Source organism: Engystomops pustulosus, chromosome 10 (assembly GCF_040894005.1).
Source record: "Engystomops pustulosus chromosome 10, aEngPut4.maternal, whole genome shotgun sequence".
Taxonomy (NCBI): Eukaryota; Metazoa; Chordata; class Amphibia; order Anura; family Leptodactylidae; genus Engystomops; species Engystomops pustulosus.
The window spans coordinates 33,750,011-33,777,083 of record NC_092420.1 but is presented as its reverse complement, the minus strand read 5'-3'; the positions used below and the strand labels follow the sequence as shown (position 1 = coordinate 33,777,083).

Below are 27,073 nucleotides of genomic sequence, written 5' to 3'. Positions count from 1 at the left end.
CAGTTTAATACATTCTGACTCCATTAGTAGATCCCTTCCCTACCAGTTTAATAAATATCTGGCCCCATGTTCAATTTACAACCCCCCCCCCCCCCTCCCCAACACACATATGGCTTAATATATGAATAAAACTACAGAAATGTAACTAATAAATAATTGGGCATCAAATAACTTCTACTTACCTCGATCCAGTCTGTGCTCCGTGGTTGCTGCTGTCCTTCATGCAGTCCATCTTCTGGCTCTTCCGCTGGACCGCGGCTTCTGTGCAGAGACATGAACCTGCGCAGAGATGTGACCCGGCAGAAGAACTGGAAGAAGATAAGAGCGGCCCAGACAGCCAAGCGAGTAAGCCGAACCCTGTATATCAATTGCATCAGTGGCACCGCAGTAGCACACATTTTATATATTATATATATATAATATATATATATATATATATATATATATATACACTCACCTGCCACTTTATTAGGTACACCATGCTAGTAACGGGTTGGACCCCCTTTTGCCTTCAGAACTGCCTCAATTCTTCGTGGCATAGATTCAACAAGGTGCTGGAAGCATTCCTCAGAGATTTTGGTCCATATTGACATGATGGTATCACACAGTTGCCGCAGATTTGTCGGCTGCACATCCATGATGCGAATCTCCCGTTCCACCACATCCCAAAGATGCTCTATTGGATTGAGATCTGGTGACTGTGGAGGCCATTTGAGTACAGTGAACTCATTGTCATGTTCAAGAAACCAGTCTGAGATGATTCCAGCTTTATGACATGGCGCATTATCCTGCTGAAAGTAGCCATCAGATGTTGGGTACATTGTGCTCATAAAGGGAAGGACATGGTCAGCAACAATAATCAGGTAGGCTGTGGCGTTGCAACGATGCTCAATTGGTACCAAGGGGCCCAAAGAGTGCCAAGAAAATATTCCCCACACCATGACACCACCACCACCAGCCTGAACCGTTGATACAAGGCAGGATGGGTCCATGCTTTCATGTTGTTGACGCCAAATTCTGACCCTACCATCCGAATGTCGCAGCAGAAATCGAGACTCATCAGACCAGGCAAAGTTTTTCCAATCTTCTACTGTCCAATTTCGATGAGCTTGTGCAAATTGTAGCCTCAGTTTCCTGTTCTTAGCTGAAAGGAGTGGCACCCGGTGTGGTCTTCTGCTGCTGTAGCCCATCTGCCTCAAAGTGCGTTCAGAGATGCTCTTCTGCCTACTTTGGTTGTAACGGGTGGCGATTTAAGTCACTGTTGCCTTTCTATCATGACACCACCACCACCAGCCTGAACCGTTGATACAAGGCAGTATGGATCCATGCTTTCATGTTGTTGACGCCAAATTCTGATGCTCTTCTGCCTACCTTGGTTGTAACGGGTGGCGATTTGAGTCACTGTTGCCTTTCTATCAGCTCGAACCAGTCTGCCCATTCTCCTCTGACCTCTGGCATCAACAAGGCATTTCCGCCCACCGAAATGCCGCTCACTGGATGTTTTTTCTTTTTCGGACCATTCTCTGTAAACCCTAGAGATGATTGTGTGTGAAAATCCCAGTAGATCAGCAGTTTCTAAAATACTCAGACCAGCCCTTCTGGCACCAACAACCATGCCACGTTCAAAGGCACTCAAATCACCTTTCTTCCCCATACTGATGCTCGGTTTGAACTGCAGGAGATTGTCTTGACCATGTCTACATGCCTAAATGCACTGAGTTGCCGCCATGTGATTGGCTGATTAGAAATTAAGTGTTAACGAGCAATTGGACAGGTGTACCTAATAAAGTGGCCGGTTAGTGTATATATATAAGATTGAAATTTCTGGTGGGCAATTTGGACGGCCAAAGGCACCCGAATCTTGATGGACTTTTTCCAGCCTTATATACTATGATACTATGATATTCCAATATTTTGCCGCATCAAAAAGGGCTTTGCCATTTGCCGTCTGAGGCAAGATCTTCTGGCCTCATGGCAAATGAGGTCCTGCCCACTCTGGCACCCAAATCCAGAACTATAGCATCCTTTAGTACACTGACACCCATAGTTGGGCTGGAAGTGTCAGTCGGCACTGCCACTAATCAGTGGCCTCTTGACCAATATGATTTCCAGCATGCCCAAGAAGCCACAAAACAAAGAAAGGCCCTAACAGGGAAAACATACTTTATTTTAAATTTCTACATCACCCCTGTGGTTTTTTTAAAATAAAAAATACAATACCTCACAGGTGATGTCTCTGATTAAAGTTCCTTTTCTTCTTTGTCCAGCCTAAATGTATATAATGCCCTTTCAAAGGATTACAGTTTTTGCTACTGAAATATTAGCAGTGGTTTCTGATGGGGAATTAACCTGTCCAATTCCAATCTATAATACTGGCTGTGCAAGTTTTATGTCTGAATTTGCACTGAAAAGAAGGTCTGGCATCTGCACCAGTTTTGTGTCGCGACTGCGCAGTGCGGATAAGACACCTATGGGTGTGTTAGTGCTTAGCAAATTGAGCAGACACTGTCTGCTACAGGTGCACCTAAAAAATGCTGGTGCACACTTCCAGGACAGTATTCAATTATCTGGCGCGCCCTGCACATTTGAAAGTGATAAAAATATTATTTCCATCAATATGATGCTTTTTTTAGGCATGTTTTTTATTGGACAAATTGTAGAGTTTGATGGCATAATAATTGTGGTACATAAAACTCATCAATTAAAAGGGGTTACCTGGGTATATTTTCTAATTTTCTAAATTTTTTTACCTCCTGTGGCCCGTAATAAATGAAATAATTAATCCCATACATTCTTTCGACTTTTATTAACTCTTTTTTGGATGGAAATTTCATGAGATATCTTTAGTTTATTAAAATTTCATGCAGAAGGTGCCAGATTCATGAATCAGTCCTATCTTTAAACAAAATTCAAACTCGGAGGGGAGGGGCTTGGCCAAAATGCATATGTGTTTGCACTTATGTTGGATAAGGATGGACTGTCAATTTTAAAAGCGTACCAAACTGTACCTTTGGTGGTAACACTAAATATGTTGTCTTTAGGCCGATGTGTCTTTCCTATCTAATTGAAAATCATTACATCTATCCTCAATATTATTTATACAGAATAGATTTTGCACGCTCTATAAAACTTCTCTGTTTTAATAAAAAATGTGCATACAGATTTTAGAACTAATAAATTATTAAGACCTTAGCATTTAGGAGATGGCCTCATTAGGAGAACTGTATAATTTTTGGCTCACTCTCCAGATTGTATCCCTGAGTTATGTCTTTATTAGTCTTATTATATCCACTGTTTGTTTATTTCAACAAAAAAGAAAGCTTGTTTTGCAGCGTGCCAAAAATAGGCATCCACAATAAAAACTTCGCTCTGTGCTGCTGACCCTTTGTCACCTGCTGGAATACCCAGAATGCACTGCAAAAGCCTTTTCCAGTCATCTCCATCTCCTAAAGGGCAGCTTTACCTGCTTTTAACAAGTCTGCTGTGCAACAAAATATCAAGCTAATCAAGCATAATCATAAAGAATAGATTTCTGCATTAAGTACTTCACTGAATGTTTACTGTGTAATCCGGTTATATATAGACAGGCAGCACGTCTCTGCACTTACACAATTCAATGTGCACTCTATTCCCTACTGCTCCAGGAACCCATTTTATGGAAAATTATTTACTGCTCTCAAATTTATTATGACATTTGGAGGAATCCCATAAGATAAAACATAATGTGTTTACTTAAAGGAGAGTTCCTATAGAAAAATATCATTGTCTGCACAATCATGTCACACTATAAGAATAAGAGTAGACTTCCTGCCATTTGACTCAGGAACCAATTACTCCGATTGTCATAGAAATCAGGCCATCATTTACTCCGTAGGCTCCCACTGTATTTTTTTTTAAAAGAATTTATTTTTGCAATTTTGAAATTTTATACAATTAAAATAAACAAAATCGAAGAACAAGATTGTCTGTCACATATTTCTTTCCCCCCATTACAGGATTATTAAGCAACAACCATGGTAACAATCAGGTTCTTACTGCGTTTCAAAACTAACCGAGGGATATTACAGTAAATGACAGCAGGATACTACAGCCAGACATCCTGATACAACACAAATAACTATTGACACATAGACAATCAGTCACACACACACACACACACCAGCACGCTCAGTCTCCTTCATCATGGAGAGGAATATAAATCACATGTGATTATAAGGCTGTATGGGGAGTCGCGCACCATCTGGACCAGATGCGATCAAACTTCTGGGGACACTTCCTGTTGGTATACAGGGACCGGTAGTGGGGAATGACACTGTTAATAAGTAGTATCCATCTTTTTAACGGAGGGGGCTCCTGGTCCTTCCAGGTCATCACCACCACTTTTCGGGCGTAGTATAATACAAACCTAAAGAAAATTTTGTCATAGTGGCCATTGATAACTTCATTTATGATACCGAGGAGACACACAGAGGGAGACAGTAATCGTGGGAAATCAAAGTGTACATTTAGGAACTCCAGCACTTCGGACCAGAAGACATGGACCCTAGGGCAGGACCAGACACAATGCAGGAAGGATCCGACTTCAGCCTGACAGCGAAAGCAAAGATCATTGGGCATTGCTCCCATGCGGAATAGTCTAGCAGGGGTGAAGTATACTCGATGGAGGAATTTAGATTGGATCAGGAAGTCCCTCGCGCTCACTACAGATGTGAAGTAGGACAGTTCGACCTCCCTCCAGTCATCATCTGACAGGTCAGGGATATCCTGTCTCCAGCGTTCACGGGCTCTATCAAATGGTCTGGACTTTTGCTCTTGCAGGAGAGCATAGCACTGAGTGAGTGGCTTAGGGAGGTCCGGGGTACTCATCAGAGTCTCTAGTTTGGAGAATTTCACTGTCAGGCTGAAGGAGCCGAATTGGGCTTTGAATGCATGTCGCAGTTGCGTGTAATGGAAGCTGGCCGTAGTGGGTACAGTATGTCTCTCCCTTATTTCGTTAAAGCTGAGTAATTCTGCTTCCGGAGATAATAGCTGGCCTACAAATTTCACCCCCGCCGCCCCCCACATTGTCCAGCCCGGGAGGGAGAGGAAGTGAGAAAGCCACGGATTGAGCCACAATGGAGTCCTGGGCGAGAGAGGGGGAGAGCTGCTCGGTTCTACCAGGGATTGCGCCCTACGCCAGCACACCGCTACCGTACGTAGGGGAAGTGGGGTATCAGATGGGGACTTGTATCTGTACAGCAAGTTTGTAAGGGCCTCGTAGGAACCTACCAGGGCACCAGCCAGTGCAGTAGCTGCATTACCCATGTCTATATCTATCCACCACTGGGCATATACTAGCTGGGAAGCCAGGTAATAAAGATACAGATCCGGGGCAGCCAGTCCACCCCTAGCCTTGGGAGCCTGAAGCAGCGCTAAACTGAATCGTGGGGCACTACACTGCCAGTAAAAGGACCTGAGAATGCCGTCTATGCGTTTAAACAGGCTCTTTGGAAGCAGTATAGGACAAGCGTGAAAAAGGTATAAGAATTTTGGAAGAAAAATCATTTTAAATATGTTAATACGCCCGTACAGAGACAAGGGGAGAGTGGACCAGGCTTTTAGACGCGATTCAGTTGCAGTTATCAGGGGTGTAATGTTTAACTCTGTAAATGCCTGGACCTTGCGTGACACCTGGACTCCCAGATATTTAAAGGTGGACACCACCTGGACTGGGACGGGGAGGGAGTGTACCCCTACATCAGATAAGGGAAAGAGGGCTGATTTGTCCCAGTTAACCCGAAGGCCTGAGAACCCCCCATAGCGTTCTATCAAGGACAGAAGGGATTCCAGAGAGGGGCCCACATCTCCAAGATATACAAGTGTATCATCAGCATAGAGAGATACCTTCTCAATAATAGTACCTCTAGTTATGCCCTTAATGCCCTCAGAGTGGCGGATCGCCACAGCAAGGGGTTCAATGGCGAGTGCGAAGAGGAGGGGAGATAGTGGGCAACCCTGTCTAGTGCCCCTGGCCATAGGGAGAGTAGGTGAGATGTTAAGATTAGTCCGTACCCTAGCCTTGGGATCATTATACAGTAGTTTAACTAATGCTGTAAATCGAGGGCCAAAACCCATTCTAGGCAGGAGGGTCCATAAATATGTCCACTCTACTGAGTCAAACGCCTTACAATTGTCTAAGGATAATATAAACCCAGGGTCTGGAGACCGCTCTGCTTCTGCAATGTTCAGGTGTAGTCTTTGTATATTTATGTCAGTTCCCCTCCCAGGCATAAAGCCTGTCTGGTCTGGGTGAACCAATGATAATATTACTTTGTTAAGCCTTGTCGCCAGAATTTTTGCTAGTATCTTAACATCTGAGTTTAGGAGGGAAATTGGACGGTATGAGTCGGGAAGCAGAGGGTCCTTGCCAGGCTTGGGAAGAACTACAATAAGGGCCTCTCGCATGGAGTCGGGGAGGGAACCGCTGTCAAACGCATCGGAGTACAGGCTAAGTAGAAGGGGGACCAGAGTCTCACAGTTATCCCTATACCACTCACCTCCCAGCCCATCAAGTCCAGGAGTCTTACCGGGGGGCAACGATTGGATGGCCAGTTCCACCTCCTCCGCCGAGAGCGGGGCATCAAGCTCCGAAGACTGTGCCGGTGTGAGCCTCCATAGTGGAAGACTGTCAAGGAATCTGGAAATCTCGACGGAAGAGGCGGACAATCTGGAGCTGTAAAGAGAGGAATAGAATTCATAAAATACCATGTTAATGGCCCGGGGTTCTGTAATCAAGGCTCCGTTACCATCAATAATAGAGGGAACGGAAGCACAAGGACGTTCAGCCCGCGAGAGATACGCAAGCAGCTTCCCGTTTTTATCTCCGAATTCAAAGATGGACGCTTCCCTGGCTTGCAGGCGCTTGCTGGTGCGCTCCTTCGCTACAGCTAAATGGTTCCTCTGCGCCTGAGCCCAAGTCTTTTTATTCCCTGGAGTAGGTTTATCTAGATATTCCTTTTCTGCGGTCACCAGTGCAGCGGTCAACCTCTCCTCCTGCGCATTTAAGGACTTCCTATGGCCAGCTACCCCCGACATGAATGCTCCCCGCACCGAGGACTTGTACGAGTCCCAGACTAGAAGAGGATCAGGATGAGTTGAGTGTACGTCCCAGAACTCGCTGTGCGCTTCCCTAACAGTACTCTGGACCGCTGGGGATAGGAGCCAAGCCGGGTGCAGGCGCCATAAGCGGGAGTCGCTGGGGGGGCCTATAAGGAGACTGATGAACAAGGCGGAGTGGTCTGATGCACTGCGCGGGCAATAGGATACCTGATCAACGTGCGGCAACATATCTGGGGAAACAAAGGCCAGATCAATCCGAGAGAAGCTCTTATGAACAGAGGAATAAAATGAATATTCTCTCTCTTGAGGGTGTTTACTACGCCAAACATCGGCGAGGTCTAGAGAAGTGAGCCACTCATTCAGACGGACCGAGCCTGTGTCCAGACCACTTGTACGATCTAAGGAGGGATTAGGGACAGCATTGAAGTCACCAATGCAGAGTATCGGACTTGGAGGCATAGCAGCAAGTTTACTGGATATTAGGTGCAATACAGCTGGATCAAAGGGAGGTGGGACATAAATAGACGCTATAGTAAAGGTAAAGCCCCACAAGGCACAATGTACGATCACAAAACGGCCAAAGTGATCCGGTGCTACCTGTATGACTTCTATGGGAAGCGCTTTGGATATGAGTATGGATACTCCCCTGGCGTAGACAGAGTAAGAGGAATGATAACCTCTAGCCACCCATGCCCGCTTCAGGGAGAGGACCTTCTGACCCGTAAGGTGTGTCTCTTGGATACATACAATATGGGGGGCCTGACGCTTAATGACATCTAACATCAGAGCCCTCTTGAATTTGGAGTTAAGTCCCCTCACATTCCAGCTCATTACCTTAAGTGAAGACATCTTAGCGGAAGGGAAAGGGGTGTGGGGAAGGAGACGTGAGCAACCAAGCATTCATCCTTTCATACCACAGAGACATAGACAGACAGACAACAGTGAGCATAACAAATATAACCAGAACTGTACTAACAATCCCAAGAATATAAACCCCCTGTCTAACACCCTAACAGCAGTAGTGTAGACCTAGACCCACTAACAGTCAAATAGCAGAACAGTGGTCCCTAACTTAAGACAAACCTACACCATTTGTCCCGGGACCTTCAACCCTTAATGTATATGTGATCAGGAGGTTATTAGGCAGCCATATTTTGCGAGAACCAAAGAGGAGATAGGGGAGGGGGGAGAGAAAGGAGGGAGACGTAGGGAGGTAGTGGTAACAGGAAAGGGGGGGAGGAGGGAGAGGGAGGAGGGCGGAGGGAGAGGAGGAGGGAGAGGGAAAAGTGCCATGTGTGGCGCACTGGTCGATATGACCAAAAAATAGAACGCAATCAGTCACAGGGTACATTTTGTGAGGCACGTAGTATGTAAACAGATAGTAAAAACCTATAATAGTGATCTGGGACCCCTAAATATCTAATCAGGACTAAGTCCAGCATTGTCATTGCATATCAGATAAAAGGATATGTGAGTCCAGTCACTCAGGAGGTGCGGGCCTTCCAGCTGGGGCCCGTGGAGCTGCATCAGCCCAGTGAAGTGCTTCGGTTGGGCAGGTGAAGAAACGAGTCTTCGGTCCGTCCACAATTCGGAGCTTGGAAGGATACATCATGGAGTATTTATACCCCTTGTCACGGAGACGGGCACGGACCTCAGTAAATTGTGCTCGCTGTTTCCTGACGGATGCAGAGAAATCAGGGTAGAAGGACACTCTGCTGTTGGCATAGAGGATTTCTCCCTTGGTACGGACAGCCCTGAGGATAGAGTCCCTGTCCCTAAAGTGCAGCAGCCGGGCCAGGAAGGGTCTTGGATTGCCCCCTGGAGGGCCAGGGCGGGATGGCACACGATGGGCCCTCTCCACTGTGAAGAACGGGGAAAAGGTATCTGCAGGCAGCATATTTTTGAGCCAATTTTCAAAAAAGGATACCGGGTCAGACCCCTCCACTTTTTCGGGGAGGCCAACCACTCTGACGTTGTTCCGTCGCAGGCGGTTTTCGAGGTCGTCAGCTCTGTCGATGGATGCAGACATTTGGCGCTGAAGCTCTCTGATCTGTGTCGGCATAGGCCTCTGGACATCCTCCACCTCAGATATTCTGCGTTCAGTTTCGGTGATTCGCTCTTTGGCTTTGTGGACATCATGTCTTAAAAGAACAAAATCCTGTCGCAGCTCATCCACCTTGGTAACCAGTTTGGATTGGCATCCGTTAATGGCCGCCAGCACCTCTGCAAATTTTCGATCCAGCTCCGTGGCCGCGTCAGGCGGATCATCGCCCTCTTCATAACTTACAAGCTGCGGCGGGCTCTGGGAGCCTTCAAAGAGGGAGGGAGAGGAGTTTGGGGACCCCTGAGGAGAGCAGGGCTGTGTGCGGGAGAATCTCCCCAACTTTTTAGCAGCATTCGACTGTATCTGCGCAAGAACTGCTTGGGATGTGGAGCAATCCTGCGCGTCCAGGGGTTCCAGGGACTGGAATGGAGGATCTTCATGGACGGATTCATCATCCGATGGAGGCGCAGACGCTGCTTTGAGCATTTTAGCCGTTCTCCTCCGGTTACCCATGGCGTCTGGGCAGGGGGGGGCCAGTGATAAATAATCGCGGAGCCTAGCGTCCAGTAATTAGCAGAGATACAGTACAAACCCACGTGGAGTATTGCAGCGGCACTGCGAGGGTTAATATAAAGCAGAACCCAGGAGCAGGGGATCACTGGGAGTATGGAGGACTCAGTGCTGGGCTGCACAACTAGGGGTCCCCAGGGCAGAGGTGGGCAGCAACAGGGGAATTACTTCCCTACCTGGTCCCGGCTCAGTCTGGCAGTGTCAGGGTTAACCCTGCGCGCCTAGGCCTCAGGCAGCGCAGGGGAGTCCCACAAGATGGCGCCTCCAGCAGGATGCAGTGCTGGCTGGAGCTGTCACGGTGCCTCCGGTGGTGGGAGCGTTGTTCCGGGCTGCAGGGGAGGAGGATGATATCCCCGGTGATCAGCAGCGCTGTGTACCTGCCGCGGGACCGGGCGGCTAGGATCGGGCCGCCGCGCTGGTCACGTGGCCGGCTGCAGGGGAATGCCGGGGAGCGGTGCGGAGTCCACAGCCGCCTCAAGATCGGTGCCGGTGGACAGCGGCAGGTGCGCGGGGCACAGCGGAGCAGGAGAGAGGTGGCACAGGTGAGGGATGGCTGCCTGGGAAGGGAGATAGGGTGTCGGGTCCCGGGAGCTCCGCGGCGCACGTCCGCTCAGTCCGGCATCAGGCCACGCCCCCAGGCTCCCACTGTATAAATAAGCGTCGCTGAAAAACTCAGACTGTTCACCCAGGACAAGTGGAAAATTGGAGGTGACTGTAGGAAATGCAAGATCTCAGCTGCTGCTGCTACAGAGCAGCTTGTGAATTACTGCTCAGCCACGTGTAGTTGTGGCCCATTATAACTAAGGCAAGGGATGTTACCCTGTACTGGCATTTTGGAACAGAACAGTATATGTATTTCAGAGCCAAAACTATTCAATAATAGACCAGACGCCGCGAGTATTTCTTGGCAGGGAACCAGGCTGTGTCAGGGAATCAACTTTGTGACCCATCGTTCAATTTTAAGCTGATATAACAAGAAAATATAAAAGGAAATAACGCACTGGCTCACATGAATTAATTTTAGCTGACAGTACGCAACTGTTTCTAAAAAGAAACAGTAAACCCCCAAAAGGTTATGATACCCATTTTAAACACAGAGCTCTAGGTCAGAGTGCAAGTACAGCAACTGTTTGACATTATTATACATGAAGAAGCGAGCTAAACAAATCACACAACTACAAGTAAAATGTTCTCAAAGGAATAGAGAGCAGTGTTTAAAGGGAACCTGTCACCATGGACCTCATTTTCACTCAAGACAGGATACACAAGCCCATTACAGCTGCATTGCAGCATATAAGCATTACAATATATTACACAATATTGTATAATTGTACCTTGCACTTTCATAAAATCCTCTGTGTACTCCTAGGAGTTGGGGTTTGGATGCAACTACTTGTTTGTGCCGCAGACTCCTCAGCTCGCATCCCCCACCTTTGTGCTGTTGTACAGCTCCTCGCTCTCCCACTGATGTCAGCTCACCAGACTGAGCTCTGTAAAGGAGCAGGATGGAGGATCTGTACAGAAGCACAAAGGTGGGGGGCAAGAGCTGAGAAGTCTGCAGCACAGACAAGTCGCATGGACAACGGTTGTAACACATAGGGGCAGATTTATCAAGCAGTCTGAAAGTCAGAATATTTCCAGTTGCCCATGGCAACCAATCACAGCTTCCCTTTAAAATATTCATGTGCACTGGTGAAATGAAAGTTGAGCTGTGATTGGTTGCCATGGGCAACTGGAAATATTCTGACTTTCAGACTGCTTGATAAATCTGCCCCATAGTGTAATCAAACATGCATGATGATAATAAGCCATGCACCTGTGTGACATCACATGACCATGAACTGGTGTTTATCTACAGGAAGTAAACAATGAAACGTCTTGTTGCATGATAGCAAGCAGATATCTAAAAAACCATGAAGAATTGATAAAGAAATTATATTTGAAAGTTTTATAACGTTTCTGTAAAGTAAATAATTGTTATTGTTTGTGTAATGTGCTTAAAGTGGACAAGTAAATAAGTAAATATGGCTATGGTGGTGTTCACCCTTGAGCATTCCTTCTAACAGCATTCCTCATTTGGTTAAATTTAAAAGCTTCTGGTCTAATCCAGAATACTAGGCCTCAACTAGACCTAAGTCTAAAATGGTTTAAGTGTGCTTTGCCACCATCTAGTGGTGAAAAGTTGTAATTGTCCTTAATTAATATGTTAATTGTTTAACTAATGGTATTGCCTGATACAACCAAGAAATGAGAAACTAATCTATATTGGGCTAAACTATAGATGGGGAACCTTTTATAGACTGAGTACCCAAACTACAATCAAGACCCACTTATTTATCGCAAAGTGCCAACATAGAAATTTAATTTGTGATTTATACTCCCTTCTCTGTCACAGCTTCCATTGATACCAACCCCTGAGGACACCAATAAAGCATAAAATAGAAGAAATTTGGATGATCATTGTACCTTCCCTCCAGGGTCCCATAAACAGGAAGAATTGTCAGGGCTGGAGCTGGCGCTACAATGATGATCCAGATTCGTCCACACCTTCCCACTCCTCCAGTAGTCCCAGATAGCACTTTCACTTTAAAATATCTCTGTACACAGAAAGTCATGGGGTATCTGGGACTGCTGGAAGGTACCTGGAGTCCTCTCTGGTGATGGCCTGAGTGCCCACAGAAAGGGCTCCGAGTGCCACCTCTGGCACCAGTGCCATAGGTTCGCCACCACTGCTATAGAACATTCTAGAATGCTCTTGTAAGGGAAAGGACACAGACAAGGGCAGTGAGCCCTAATTCTGAGCCCCCAAAGAGCCTCTGCCTGCTTACTTGGTGAACCCAAAGACAAACAACAAACAGAATTTCAACACGTCACAATAAGATAGCAAGTAAAGTACATATTCTGATACACAAGAGAACTGTCGAGAAAAGAAAGCCCATATTGAAAAACCAGAAGTACAAACGAATAGCAAGATCACTGAAAGAGAGCTAGCAAAGCAGACAGTTAGAACACACATGGTTTATATCAGAGTATGCTCCAGGTGAGGGAAGCAAAGGTCTGAAACCACCACACTATGGGGGAGGGGGGGGTGGAGTTCATTAAAACTGTTTTTTAGAACATCAGTCTTAAATTTCCTGCCACAGGTGATCCTGCGCCCATATTCACTAAGAAACTCCACCAGTTTTGATCTTTAAACCAAATCTGAACTGGCAGAGGCTGTTACTATAGTCTCCGCCAGGGTTCATGCCAAGGCCGGCCATCTGTGCTTCCGCCTACCCTACCGGTCCACCCCCGATCACCTCCCGGTCTGTGCCCCGACACACCCATAGTGGCATGCGGGTTCTAGAAACTGGGCGTGGGGGGGGGGGGGGGGATTTGCTTAGCTTCTCCTCCAGAAAATTGTTGGAGAAGCGATCATGAATCTCCCAAAATGAGCTCAGGGTTAGTCGGATTGCTGACAGCCTTCTGGAGTGTGTACAGGGGATTCTACCAAATGGCATCCTCATTTAACCCTGGCCAGGAGAGATACCTGGGAAACAGTAATACGTCTAATGTGGATTTTCCTCCATACCACTAGGGCTTAGGCTCCATGACACCCAGAGGCTTTTTCCCTGACCAGGGCCAGCGCATAATTTGTATATTTCCTATCAATATATCTGTCTATCTAGCCATTTATCTATCTAGCTTTTTGTCTATCTATATATTTTTATCTACCTATCTATTATCTATCCATCTATCAATCAATCTCTCATATGCATCTATTTTCTCTCATCTATCTAGCTATATATATATATATAGACTTTATATTCATACGTCTATCTATCATCTATCTATAATTCTATCTATCTATCAGCTCCTATAAAATTCTCCTACAGTCCCATATTACACATTCCCTTACCACACTACTGTTGGTAAACTACTAAGTGTTATTATTATGCAGGAATACAGGGAGTCACTTACTGAATGTAACTGTTCATAAAATAGTTTTATTTTGGAGCCTCACTTTTAGTTTTGTCCAGCCCCCCCCCCCCCCCCCCGACTTTGTCTAAAACCAACCCTGGCCCTGACACCAGACCCTGGTAGTTCTCAGGAACCGCACACATGTTAATATTCGCCAATCACTCAACATACAAGGCTTGCTTCTTGTATGGCCACATTGTTTAAGTATGAAAAACATACTAATGTATCGCTTACATATAAGGGCCAAACTAATAAGGCATTATGCACAAGGCCGAGCTGCGTGTGACTCAAAAGGACCGCCATTCCGGCAAAATTGTTACAAAAATAGGTCTTCTGGCTTAATCTGGTGGTAGAATGAATGGTAGAGTTGGACTGATTAACCTGTGAAGTGAATGTACTTCACACCTGATCTTTCTCAGATCTTAAAAAGTCTTAAAAAATGTTGCAAACCTATTCCATCACGGTTCTATTAACAGCGCTGTCTACAGTTGGGAATCCGTTCCTTCTGGAATAGATATACTGGTTTGGCTTTTATCCCCCATCATGTCATAAGGCTGACTGAAGGACATGCTTGATGTCAAGGGAGCTGCCTCACTACGTAACGAAGAGGCACTGTTTTTCTTATTCCATACTGAAAAAACATATTTGCATATTTCCCCACAATCCCCCAGTGGAGCTGCAATGGCCGTAAATGTCCCCACGCCTTCAATACGTAAGGAGAGCTTATACTTCCCAATCTTATTTTTTATACTGGTACGTTGGAAGCAATATTGGAGACAAACATAAGATAAAATTGTTTACAAAATGAAGTTAATGGAAGATATAGGGGAATTCACCATCAAACACTGTACACAAGGCACAAATCAGCAATGAAGTGACATATTATTGCCAATAATAAGATTTCTTAAATCATTCTGCTATGCATGCCAATATACTGTATACAGTATAATACAGTGATGGCGAACCTTTTATAAAACTGAGTGCCCAAACTACAAGCAAAAGCCACTTATTTATCGCAAAGTGCCAACATTGCAATTTAAACAGTAAGCTTTTTGCTCCTTTCTCTGTCATAATTTTCAATCATATCCGTATCCTGACGGATATGATAACCATACGGATAACCAGTAAAAAGAAGGAGGACAAATTCAGGTTTCCCCTGAACAGGAAGGCCTGGAGTCGGAAATACAATGATAATGCAGATCTGCCCACCCCTTCCAATCCCTCCAGCAGTATCAGTCAGCGCTATTGCTGTAAGGGAGTTGTCCAGAGATTGAATAACTTAATTGATTTCTTCCAAAAACAGCGCCACATCTGACCATGGTTCGTACTGGTATTGGGACTCCGCTCCATTTATCTATATCCAGCAGGGTTGCAATACCTACACAAACCACGTTCAGGTGTGGCGCTGTTTTTGGAAGCAGCCAAGTTTTTCAACCTCCTGCCAACCCCTTTAGGATAGCACTGAGCGCGGCAAGTCCTTGGCTGTATGAGAATCCATAAAGATGCCTTGTGTTCTCTCTGGTGATGGCCTGGGTGCCCACAGAGAGGGCTCCGAGTGCCACCTCTGGCACCCGTGCCATAGGTTTGCCACCAATGGTATAATAGTTCAAGGTCTCAAGCAGAAATATATTCAATATGGTGTAAAAGCATTTCAGAACAGAATGGAAAAGAGGAGGAGTATCAAAAATATAATTCATAGGAACACAAATAATATATTTAAATGTAAATAATCAAAAATAATGAATGTACAGGTAATAAAAAATGTAATATAAATATATGTAAACAGGTCCAAAATTAATTTAGAAGTACACAGAAATATATTGGATGAGATTAAATAAAATGGAATAGTCGTCTAACATGAAAAATGTATTAGAAAGTATTGAATGCATTACAAAAAAGGTTCATCACCATGAAAAATGAATGTTTAAATACATCTATACGTACAATTCCATTAAGTGAGTAAAAATGCATTAGTTAGATTTCTTAATAAATGAACCAATAAAATAACTATCATTACAAGACAATTCACCTATTATATACCAATTCATTGGAACTATTCAGAAATGTATAAAAAATGTCACAAATGGGAAGGCATATTCATGGTCCCCTAAACCCAATTAAGAATTCTGCCCTCTGTCCTTTATTTCTTCTGCTTTTTATAGTGTTTTCACCCTAGTGTATTATTCCACATAGGGGCTGTGGGGATCCACAAAGTAGATTAACATCTCAGGAAAGAAATGTTGAACTTAAAAGACACAAGATGTATCAGTGAATTTTAAATAAAATTAGTAAAAATTACAAAAACGCACACATCAGCAAAACTGGCCGGAAATTTGGAGCAGCTGTATATTTTGGATAAACGTTTATAAGGCAGAATAGGGTTGTACTCCAGTACAGAATGGCCTCATGCAGCAGACTTCCATAATATCTTCTACAGCAGGCTCCCATAATACCCTTGAGTTCATGGATGACATTTGCAATGAAGTGTAGTGTTCCCCATCAGCACATACACTATAGTCATGACCCCTCTTTAGCAGAATATACCGTATATTCCGGCGTATAAGACGACCTGGTGTATAAGACGACCCCCCTACTTTCCTGTTTAAAATATAGAGTTTAAGATATATTCGCCGTATAAGACTACCCCTTTTCCAACGCATACAAAACACCGGTAAAAATTAAAAAAAAAAACAGATTTGAATTTAACATGGTCCTTTTTTTAATGTAAATTCTTATGACATGCAGGTATATAGCAGGAAAACTGTCGCTCATAAACATAAGGCATACAACAGCAACATTACCATTACAGCACAGCCCCCAGTAGTATACAGCACAGCCCCCAGTAGTATACAGCACAGCCCCCCAGTAGTATACAGCACAGCCCCCAGTAGTATACCGCACTGCCCCCAGTAGTATACAGCACTGCCCCCAGTAGTATACAGCACTGCCCCAGTAGTATACAGCACAGCCCCCGGTAGTATACAGCACAGCCCCCGGTAGTATACAGCACAGCCCCCGGTAGTATACAGCACTGCCCCCGGTAGTATACAGCACAGCCCCCGGTAGTATACAGCACAGCTCCCGGTAGTATACAGCACAGCCCCCGGTAGTATACAGCACTGCCCCCGGTAGTATACAGCACAGCCCCCGGTAGTATATAGCACAGCCCCCGGTAGTATACAGCACTGCCCCCGGTAGTATACAGCACTGCCCCCAGTAGTATACAGCACTGCCCCCAGTAGTATACAGCACTGCCGCCAGTAGTATACAGCACTGCCCCCGGTAGTATACAGCACTGCCCCCGGTAGTATACAGCACTGCCCCCGGTAGTATACAGCACAGCCCCCGGTAGTATACAGCACAGCCCCCCGGTAGTATACAGCACAGCCCCCGGTAGTATACAGCACTGCCCCCGGTAGTATACAACACTGCCCCCGGTAGTATACAGCGCTGCCCCCGGTAGTATACAACGCTGCCCCCGGTAGTATACAGCACTGCCCCCGGTAGTATACAGCACAGCCCCCAGTAGTATACAGCACTGCCCCCAGTAGTATACAGCACTGCCCCCAGTAGTATACAGCACTGCCCCCAGTAGTATACAGCACTGCCCCCAGTAGTATACAGCCCAGCCCAGCATTAAAAAAAAAAAAAAAACTTATATACTCACCCTCCGGTGGCCCCGATGTGCTGCGATGCTCCCCCGATGTCTGCGCGGCTCGTCTTCAGTGTTCCACGCCGTCTTCTTTCTTCTGCCGGGCGCCGCCATTGATCTTCCCCGGCAGGCGCCTAGTATGACGCGCCGCTGCTGACGTCATACTAGGCGCCGCCCCAGGGAAAAGCATGGCGGCGCCCAGCAGAAAAATAAAGACGGCGCGGAAGACTGAAGACAGCACAGCGCGGACATCGGGGCCAACGGAGGGTGAGTATGCGCCCCGATGTCTTTTTGAGGCTGCCGGCAGCTTTTTCAGGCTGCCGGCAGCCATCGCTGTGCAAACACCCGCGATCGGTGCTAGCACTGATCGCGGGTGTTACCGGTAAGCCTTTGCTGCAATATGCAGCAAAGACTTACCGGCTATGGAGAGGGCTCAGCCCGTGAGCCCTCTCCATGCACCGGGACCCGCCGTATAAGACGATTACCGGCGTATAAGACGACCCCAGAGAAGACAGAAGATTTTTCTGTCTTCAAAAGTCGTCTTATACGCCGGTATATACGGTAACTCAATTTCTACTGAACGCAGCAATAAATGGAACTGGGGTCCCCAGATTTGGAGCCGTAAACCCCATCAGTAAGAGGACATGTCACTTTTCTAAAACTGTACTTTTAACGAAGCGATGTTTAATGTACATTGGGGTTTATCTGTTTCTACATTGACTTTCTTACTATTTGCCTTAAGCAAAAATGTCCATCAGACAACATTTCAAATTGTATCTTCCAATTTTGTTCGGTTTTTCTGAAACCATTTACACTTTTTCTAGAAAACTGATGCAAAACAAAGATACAAGGAGGTAATTTATCTTAAGCTTTTCTTTTTTTCTTCTTCTTCAATATTTGCATCTTTTTGCTGCATTTGCATATTTTGACCATAATGTGCAACTATTATAGCAAAGTTCGGTGCATCGGAGTTTCCCGTGTTCCACCTGATAGAACTGCAGACTCCAAATGTAGACGTATGAAAGGCTCAAACAACAATATAAAGTCACAACTTTGCCTCAAATAAAACTCCAGCCTGGCAAAGGTTTATAAGGCGTTATAGAAGAATTTGAAATTTTTGAGCGACGTTGGGGCACATTTACTAAGAGAAAAGCGTGCTTGCCTGTGTACAATGCAGGGTGCACCAAAAAATATGTGTGCCAGAAAAAAATGTGCATGTGCCAGAAATGTGTCTCAGGCACTTCTTAAATACCTAATGAGTTATTTTCGAACGTACCAGTTTTGCCCCAGGAGGTGGCAATTACGGCTACATTTCCTTATAGCAGTACCCAGGTTATGAACAAGATAAGTTCTGTCGATTTACTCCTAAAATGAATTTTATACAAGTCAGAACAGGTATGTTTTGTAAGTATAATTCCAGAAAAAAAAAATGTTTCCCAGTGACAATTGGATTTTCAAAATTTGTGTTGTCATTAGAACACTTTACAATAAAGCTTCACTGTACATAACTTTGATAACTCTTAAAGTTCATAATTGCTGCCTGCGGTTAAAGTTTAGTCACAGTGAGGTCCATCTTTAACTAGGAGTAGTCTGTAAGTCTCTTGTTCTTAGGTTGGGGATTACCTACAATTGGCAATTTTTGCATGTAACTGAACACTCCGAATACAGTTTAAAATAATTAAACTCATCCACAAAGCTCCTCATTATGTTGCACCTCCCAACCTTTCCTCTCTATCATTCAGCCCATGCTCTTTGATCTGCCAGCGATATTAGAGTATTCTGTTCCATCAAACCTCTCACTCACGTGTACAGAACTTCTCCTGAGCTGCACCAATTCTCCAGAATGCCCTTCCCAGAATGACTCTCAGACTAATCCCCACCCTCCAAAGCTTCAAACATGGTCTAAAAATTATCTTTTTAGGCAAGCCTATCACATTCCCTAACTGCATAAAACTCTCTTTTACTAAACCATCTTGTGTCCTCCTGTCCGTTATCCAACAAACACCAGATACTAGGCTACAGACTTCACTGCCGTCTCTTTGACCCTGGAATCTGTATACAAGATATTGGCTGGTTCAAGCAGCAGAATTTTTATTTATTGAATAATCTCATTCTTTTCCCTTATAAAGAATAGCTGGACCATTATACAAGCTCTTATGTGTCATCCCTTCTTCCTCATAGACTGTAAGCTCTTGTGAGCAGGGCCCTCACTCCTATTGTTCCACTGTGTCTACTCTGTAATGCAGTTTTTTATTTGTAAGTGCCCCCTTTGTAAAGCGCTACAGAATATGATGGTGCTATATAAATAAGGATTATTATCCTAGCAGTAAGCTGTGAAACAGTGCATATTTCCTCTCCATTTCTTTGCTGTATGCAGCCAACAATTTCCCTAGAAATAAAAGCTGATCTCTAGATTACAGTGAGGCCAAATTTATTATAAATATGGTTGTCTAAAACATATTCACCATGTACAACAATACAAAAGGAATTCCTATAAAGTAAAATAATGGGATCACACACTTGCACTAGTGATTTCTTCAGAAAAACAGAAAACTTCAAATCACCCATAACGGTAATAAAAAAAAATCTAAATATAAAAACAACCTAAGCCTTTCTGTGCATATTGCTGTGAAGCATTACAATATATTATTAATGCCTTAACGTGGCGTACGCTTATATAATGCTATGTTTAAAGGTATGCAATTTTAATAGTCCCTAATCTTTTCTTGGAAATGGATTTTGCATTAAGCACGATTTTACTATACAACTGCCATGATTTATGTGTTATATTTATTATGGTAACTATGCTGTGAACGCTGAATGTTAAAAGCTTAAATTAGCCTTGTTAATCTTTGCCACCTTGAAGCAGGCACAATAGATATCATAATCTGTTTTGCTTTTATTCTTATGATTACTTTTACACTTGGCTAAATTAATAGGGCGCCTTTTTTGCTCTTTGCGAATGCAGTAATCAATGGAAGGAGCGTCTCTTGTCTGAACTTCCATTGGATTCATTTTATAATAATCAGCCGGGGTGGGAGAATAACCAAGTTATTTTATTATACTTATTTTGATGCCACTTCGCATAAAGAGTCATTTATTATCCGTTGTCTACAATTCCTAGGAAGCCATTTTGTGCTTAAATCATTATTTTAATAGACTGAGCCAATTAACCACAAACCAATTAGTGAAGTTTACAGCTTTAGCATATATGATGCTAATGTTCGCTAAATGTTGGCACCTGGGAGCAAATAATAGATGGTAAGACATTGCCCTATTTATAACAGATGCACTTATACAGATTGACATGTTCAAATATTGTTTAAGTACAACAGTCATAATAAGGATTATATGAATAAATAACGAAAGGAAGAAGAAACGACAAGCACTGGGAAATATATGACAAATATATATGAAATATATGTACCTTTTAGAAACAGACAAGTACCGTATTTTTAGGACTATTAGGCGCACCATCAATAAATGCCTGCTAAAACGTCTAGGTTCATATATAAGGCGCACCGGATTATAAGGCGCACCTGATTATAAGAATGAATGACCTGTGCACAGTTCAAGGCAGCTGTTGTCTGTAAGTCTGGTTCATATATAAGGCACACTGGACTATAAGGTGCACCTTTGATTTCTGAGAGGATCAAACAATTTTTTTGTGCGCCTTATAGTCCGATAAATATGGTAGTTACCTACTAAACCACTACCAGTATGTTGTGAAGCAGCTTTTAGATCATGTCTTTTTCCTATGGCCCAGGTTGGTGGTATCATCCAGAAAATCAACTTTGAAGTGCAATGTAAATTGGTTGTATAAAGTAATGGAGTCGGAGAGCTCAGCACTCAAGTTAAGCTCTCCCTGCCACTGAATGCCTCCTGCCCTGTGAATGACATCTTAAACCAGACTTCTGGAGATCTGGTTAGTGATGTGTCTGGATTCAGAGTCACCAATTACAGAGAAGAGGGCATTCTGAGGTGGGGAGAGCTTGACTTCAGTGTTAAACTTTTCGCCTCCTTGACTTTATGTAACCAAATTACATCTCGCTTCAAAGCTGATTTTCTGGATGATGCCACCGCGATGGGCCATGAAATAGACATGATCTGGAGCAGTGATGGTGAACATTTTAGAGTTCAGGTGCCCAAACTACAACCAAAAACCACTTATTTATCACAAAGTGCCGACAAGGCTATTTAATCAGCAACTTATTGCTCACTCCTCTGCCACAGTTTTTAATTGTATTGGCATCTTGAGGATACCAATACGTTAGAAAGTAGGAGAAATTTGGATTATACTTTAAATAGAACTGTATGTGGCATATCCTGGGGTACCCAGAACTGCAAGAGGAGGCCTAGAGTCACTCAACTTGTCTTTGAAGCTCTGTGTTAGGGGAAAAGGCCTGGGTGCCCACAGAGATTGCTCTGAGTACTCCCTCTAGCACCCATGCCATAGGTTCGCCACCATAGATCTAGAAGGTGCTCAGCTGCTTGACGACATACTAGTAGTGTTTTGTTAGGACAATTTCTGCTGACAGGTTCCCTTTAAGGTTACTCACAAATGTTTTAGGCCAATTCCTACGGCAAACCTTTTCGTTCCCAAACTGTATTCCAAATCTCACTCCTTATAGCAAATACCAACAATTTAACAGTTAGTTATTACTAACTTATTGAACCTTGCACTACCACAAGTCTTAGAAACCTTTTGGATTCCCATACGATTATAACTCTAAAGGGAAAATAAACATGTAAAGTATTGCATTGATATACTGGCAAATCATCCCAAAAGAGTGCAAAAGTATTCTCAATAGGTAGGGGAGGTTACGCCTTTGGTGTTGGTGTATCTCACCGTAGGACAAATGGAGTGAGCACATGGAAATCTGACATTCCAGATCATCCTCTTCCCATAGAACTGCTGTCGGGGGAGTGTCTGTCATCTAGGAGTGGAGGTCCCTCCTAACTCATGTGAATAGTCAGCTAAAATCTCATTTAGAATGATTTGTGTGATAAAAATGGTTCTCTTCAGCTAAAATTATGTTTTAGTTTCCTGCTTCACATTTACATTTCTAAATTATACAGATATTCAAGCCTTGTGCTGGTCCTCACAATGAGACTCCGTAACCAAACTGCTATAATTTCCCTAGACAGAGGCAAGTTCAAGATTGTTCTCTCTCCAAAATGTTTTAAATAAATACAATTTCAGGTTTTACCCTCCTTGCGCCTTTTTCTTCCCTGGAGAGCAAAGCAATGTATAGCTGCAGGGATAAAATGAAATTGCCAGCTCCTCACCTCTCCATCCACGCTCTGAAAGCTTCAGTCAATTAACATAGAGACAGAACCCTTTGTGTAATCCATAGAGGATACCGATAAACTGGCCTTGCTGTTATTCTGTGCTCTGGGAAGGTAACTTAATAGGATTTTTTTTTGTATTCTGCCATTCAGTTATCTAAGACTGGGAACAGGGACCTGTATGCTGATCCAATAGACTCGACATAAACACACTTGTTATTTTACGACCTGTTTTATTCAGTAACTGACCCTGTTGTGTCTACTAAAACCCACACACTATTCACAAAGTATTTTATTCAAAGCTTCGTATTTGTTAATCTTTCTCCTCTGGAAGGTCTACAAGATGTCTTGACAATCAGAGTGGATCTGCTGCGATATACAGTAGCAATAATACAAGTAATACAGAACTGTTTGCCTAGGAAAGGTTATCACATCTCACTCTGCCAAGAATAGATCGGAATCCTTATAATCAGGATGATATGACCCTTGGTTTAGAAGCTGAAAATGACAGGAGCTTGGTTCCACCTGACCTGCCCCTTTTCTTCTGGTTCTGAATCATTAGGTATTTTTTGACCCTTCAACTTCTTTTCACATCCTTTAAAAAGGAAAAATCTCTATCAAGAAATGAATGGTGATACATAAAACTCTCATTACGTTCACAGTCAAAGCCTTTATTGTCACATGTGGAAAACCACCTGGAGCTTGGGCATCCATAGAATAGACAACAAGGATATTTCAGTGACTCCAGTGCCACCAAACCATTTAAAAAGATCCATTGATTTTTCTTTTGGCTCTTATAATTATGAAAACTGAGGCAAGAAATCTTCTGAATGTGACTCGCCTGTAATACAACTGGCTGCAGTGAAGATGAGCAAATCCTACAGACACACAAAAGAAAGATTATGGGGCACATTTACTAAGGGCCATGCACCAATTTTCTGTCGGACTTGTTTTAGGTGCAAACTTCTTGCACAGATATTTAAGAAGTGTCCGTGCCACAATTGAGTCACACGCGACTGTTTTGTGGCACAGCTGCACTAGGCATCATGTGACACAAATTTCTGCATTGATGGGAGCGTTCCGGGGCTCAGTCGACAGAATGACAGAAATGTGTTGCACACCCTATGTTAAATGTGCACCAAAAATAAGTGGAGCACTCTGTCGGGCAGGGCAGAGGGCGCCAGATTCATGCAGAACGTGTGCCAGAAATCCTGACTCTGCATTATACACATACAACCTGCACATAGCGCAGATTGCACTGTTCTTAGTAAATGTGCCATTAGTATGTTTTTTATTTCTGGTTTCGATTTAACAACTTAAAATATATTAAATATATATGGAATAACAGCACCATCAGTGGAGTAAAGAAAAGGGTGAGTTTTCTTCATCCAATCTCGTAGTTTTTAACCCTAGGGGTCTTTGAATGAACCATAGCAAGTGGGGCTAAGCCACTGGATGACCCCCAGCTTCCCAATTTCTGGTTTATTGAAATGTAAAGAAGGTAAACACCGGGTGCAAGTACATAAAATTGATAATAAATATAAGATGATTACCACAATCACACCGCAGGGATCTATGAGCAAGTGTCCCTAGTTTATCATGATGGATTTTGATTGTAGATTTCCTTTAACCCCTTAAGGACTTAGGCAGTTTATAGCTTAAGGCTCAGTCCCATTTTTTGTATTCTGACTTGCGTCACTTGTTATGTTTATAACTTTTGAACACTGTTACTTATCAAAGCGATTTTTCCTCACATGTTGTACTTCATTTTAGTGGCAAATTCTGGCTGATTCTTTTTGCAAATAAATGCAAAACTTATGAAAAAATGATGAATTTTTTGAAAATTGGAAATCAGCGCGTTTTCAGGCAGATAGATTTACCACCTAAATAAGTTGCTGAATAACATTAACCGTATGTCTATGTAATGATCACAAACCAGAACTATTGAATGCAAGAGAAGCTAGTGAACACAGCAAGATAGCAGTTTGACCAGCAAGGAGTCAAAGCTAAACTGGACACTTATAGGGAACCTAGGTCCTGCCACAGCTGGATGGACCAAGCAATTACAGTTCCACAGTGTTAACTCTTGCCAGACAGAATCAGTGAGGGGAGTGGCAGACATCAGGTCAGACAGCCATAGAGCCTAGTTCAGACTGCAGGATGTCGAAAAACTCAGTGTCTCCTAATGGTACCAGCACGGATAGAGGAGACAGCAGGTGCAGACGTGACAGTCTAGTTTACATTTTCATAATTTCTTAAAAGTCTGGATAATTTTGATGTCATGTGACTTACAAATCGAATATCGATTTTCTGTATTTTCAGAATTGATAAATACTGTTTTGAATAAAATTTTAAATATTTAGCATTAAAAAACCCCTATATGATCACCCATTTTCAAATCTGCACCCTTCAAGCTATCAGAAACAGCTTTTAGGAAGATTGTTAACCCCTTGAGATCTTCATAGTAATTAAATAAAAATAGGGGTGTTTTAGAATGGTCAAATTTTGCCGATTATATGTTCATTTAGCTCTAAAATTTACACATTTCCAAAAGATGAAAAGACAAAACCCATCTTTAAATTTTTCTAGTTTCACTCGAGTACAGAGATGCCGCACATGTGGTCGTTACTTGTTATATGGACGCACAGCGGGGCACAGAACAGGAGGAGGGATCAGCAGCTGCCAGGATTTTAGTTTCCTCATTGGCTCATTTTGTAGGCTATAAAATGTTAGCTTTTTCGTTATTGGGGCCATGTGATGGCAATTTTATTGCGGGATGAGATGCTTTTACCAGTGTTTTACAAAATTTACCAAATAAAACCCTAATGTGGGAAAAATCTCTTTCAAGTGGCATAACATTTTTACTTTTTTTGATACAGAGCTGGTTGATGGCTTGTTTTTTGCAGGCCAGTTTGTACTTTGCGACAGTATCATTCTGGAATGATCAGGATGTCATATGCTGCCTGTTTGTTGTATGGCCTGGCAAAATAAAAATCTAAGGAAGGCTTTAACCCTTAAATGCATTTTGACATACATGTTGAAAATATAAATGCTGTTAAGGATGTATGAAGAGGGGTCACGGGTTGAGCCCTCTTCACAAACGGTGGATGTTGGCTGTATTATACAGTATGTGATGATTCCAAAGTAAGTAATGCCAGTATCGTGATGGGAAGACATCTCAGGGAGGCTGAAGTAATATGTAGTAATGACATTTATACACACAACATTACTATGGTAACAGAACAGGACATCACTGGGAGCTGTTACTGAGAACTGAGGGATCATGGGAGTTGCAGTATCCTGTGTTAGCCATCTTGGAGAAAACTCTGCCTTCTTTAGAAAACCCATAATATTTTGTGAACTATAACAGCACACTATTTAAGCTCCATTTAGTGATTAATAACATTGAGTTTTGTTTTTTTCATTTATTTGCATTTATTGATTTGCCAGTTACATCAGTAGCTGGCAAATCTCATTTTTGAAGGGGCACCACCACTTTTTCATATACTTTATACGGCTAAAAGAAAATCTGTTTGGATCTGGCATTGTGTTCTTTGAGGGTTTTAAGCCCTCAATTTCCTCCCTGGTAACAGGGCCTTCTAGATTAATTTTCTCTTCTTCAGTTATTCTGGGGAAGTAAATCTCCTTAACCCCTTACCGATTTGCGTTGTAAAAGTATGGCGCGCTTCATGTGCGTGTACATGGAGAGGGTTCACGGGCCAAGCCCTCTCCATAGCTGGTAAGTCTTTGCTGCATTCTGCTAGCACCGATCACGGGTGTTATCCCATCAATCGCCACCGGCAAAGCTGCCAGCGGCTTCAAAAAGATGGGCACCTCCATCTTGGTGATGATTGTCGCTCCCGTGACGTCATCGGTCGCCATGACAGCATCGGGTCTTCCGAAGACCAGAGGCTGTCTCGTTTTAACCCATTCATGTGAGATTTGTACATTTTAATGAATGAGGTGGAAAATTCCTTATATACTGCCATATTGTAGTATGGCAGTATATGGTAGGATCGATCAGACAACCTAGAGTTAAAGTACCTTAGGGGTCTAAAAAAAACACCAAAAATTCCCTAGAACTGATATAAATTTAAAAAAACAGTAAAAATCCTAAACACATTAGGTATTGCCACGTCCGTAAATGCCCGATCTATCAAAAAATAATAACATTTTTCACTGCGTTTAACCTAGTAACTGAAAATAGCACTGAAAGTCGAAAATGGCACTTTTTTCCCATTTTAAAAATATAAAAAATTCTATAAAAAGTGATCAAAAGGTCGTTCAGTCCTAGTCGCAAAAATGACATCACCCACAGCTCCATACACCAAAGTACAAAAAAGTTATAAGCGCCAGAAGATGGTAAAATAAAGGGGTTTTTTTGTACAGGAGGTTTCCATTTTTGTAAATGTATGAAAACATTATGAAACCTATTTAAATTTGGTATCCCCGTGATCGTA

At 43.3% G+C, this 27,073-nt stretch overlaps 1 protein-coding gene and 1 long non-coding RNA gene across 3 annotated transcripts in view; one reads left to right on the top strand and one right to left on the bottom strand.

The window, feature by feature from the left end:
* GRAP2 (GRB2 related adaptor protein 2) overlaps positions 1–27,073 on the top strand; it is a 153,127-nt gene that overhangs the window by 72,484 nt on the left and 53,570 nt on the right. The gene's annotated exons all lie outside the window — the stretch shown is intronic.
* Positions 22,848–27,073, bottom strand: part of LOC140104489 (uncharacterized) — a 28,332-nt gene continuing 24,106 nt past the window's right edge. Inside the window, exon 3 of the long non-coding RNA XR_011850337.1 lies at positions 22,848–23,208. This is a non-coding gene — a long non-coding RNA (uncharacterized lncRNA). The remainder of the gene's footprint in view (positions 23,209–27,073) is intronic.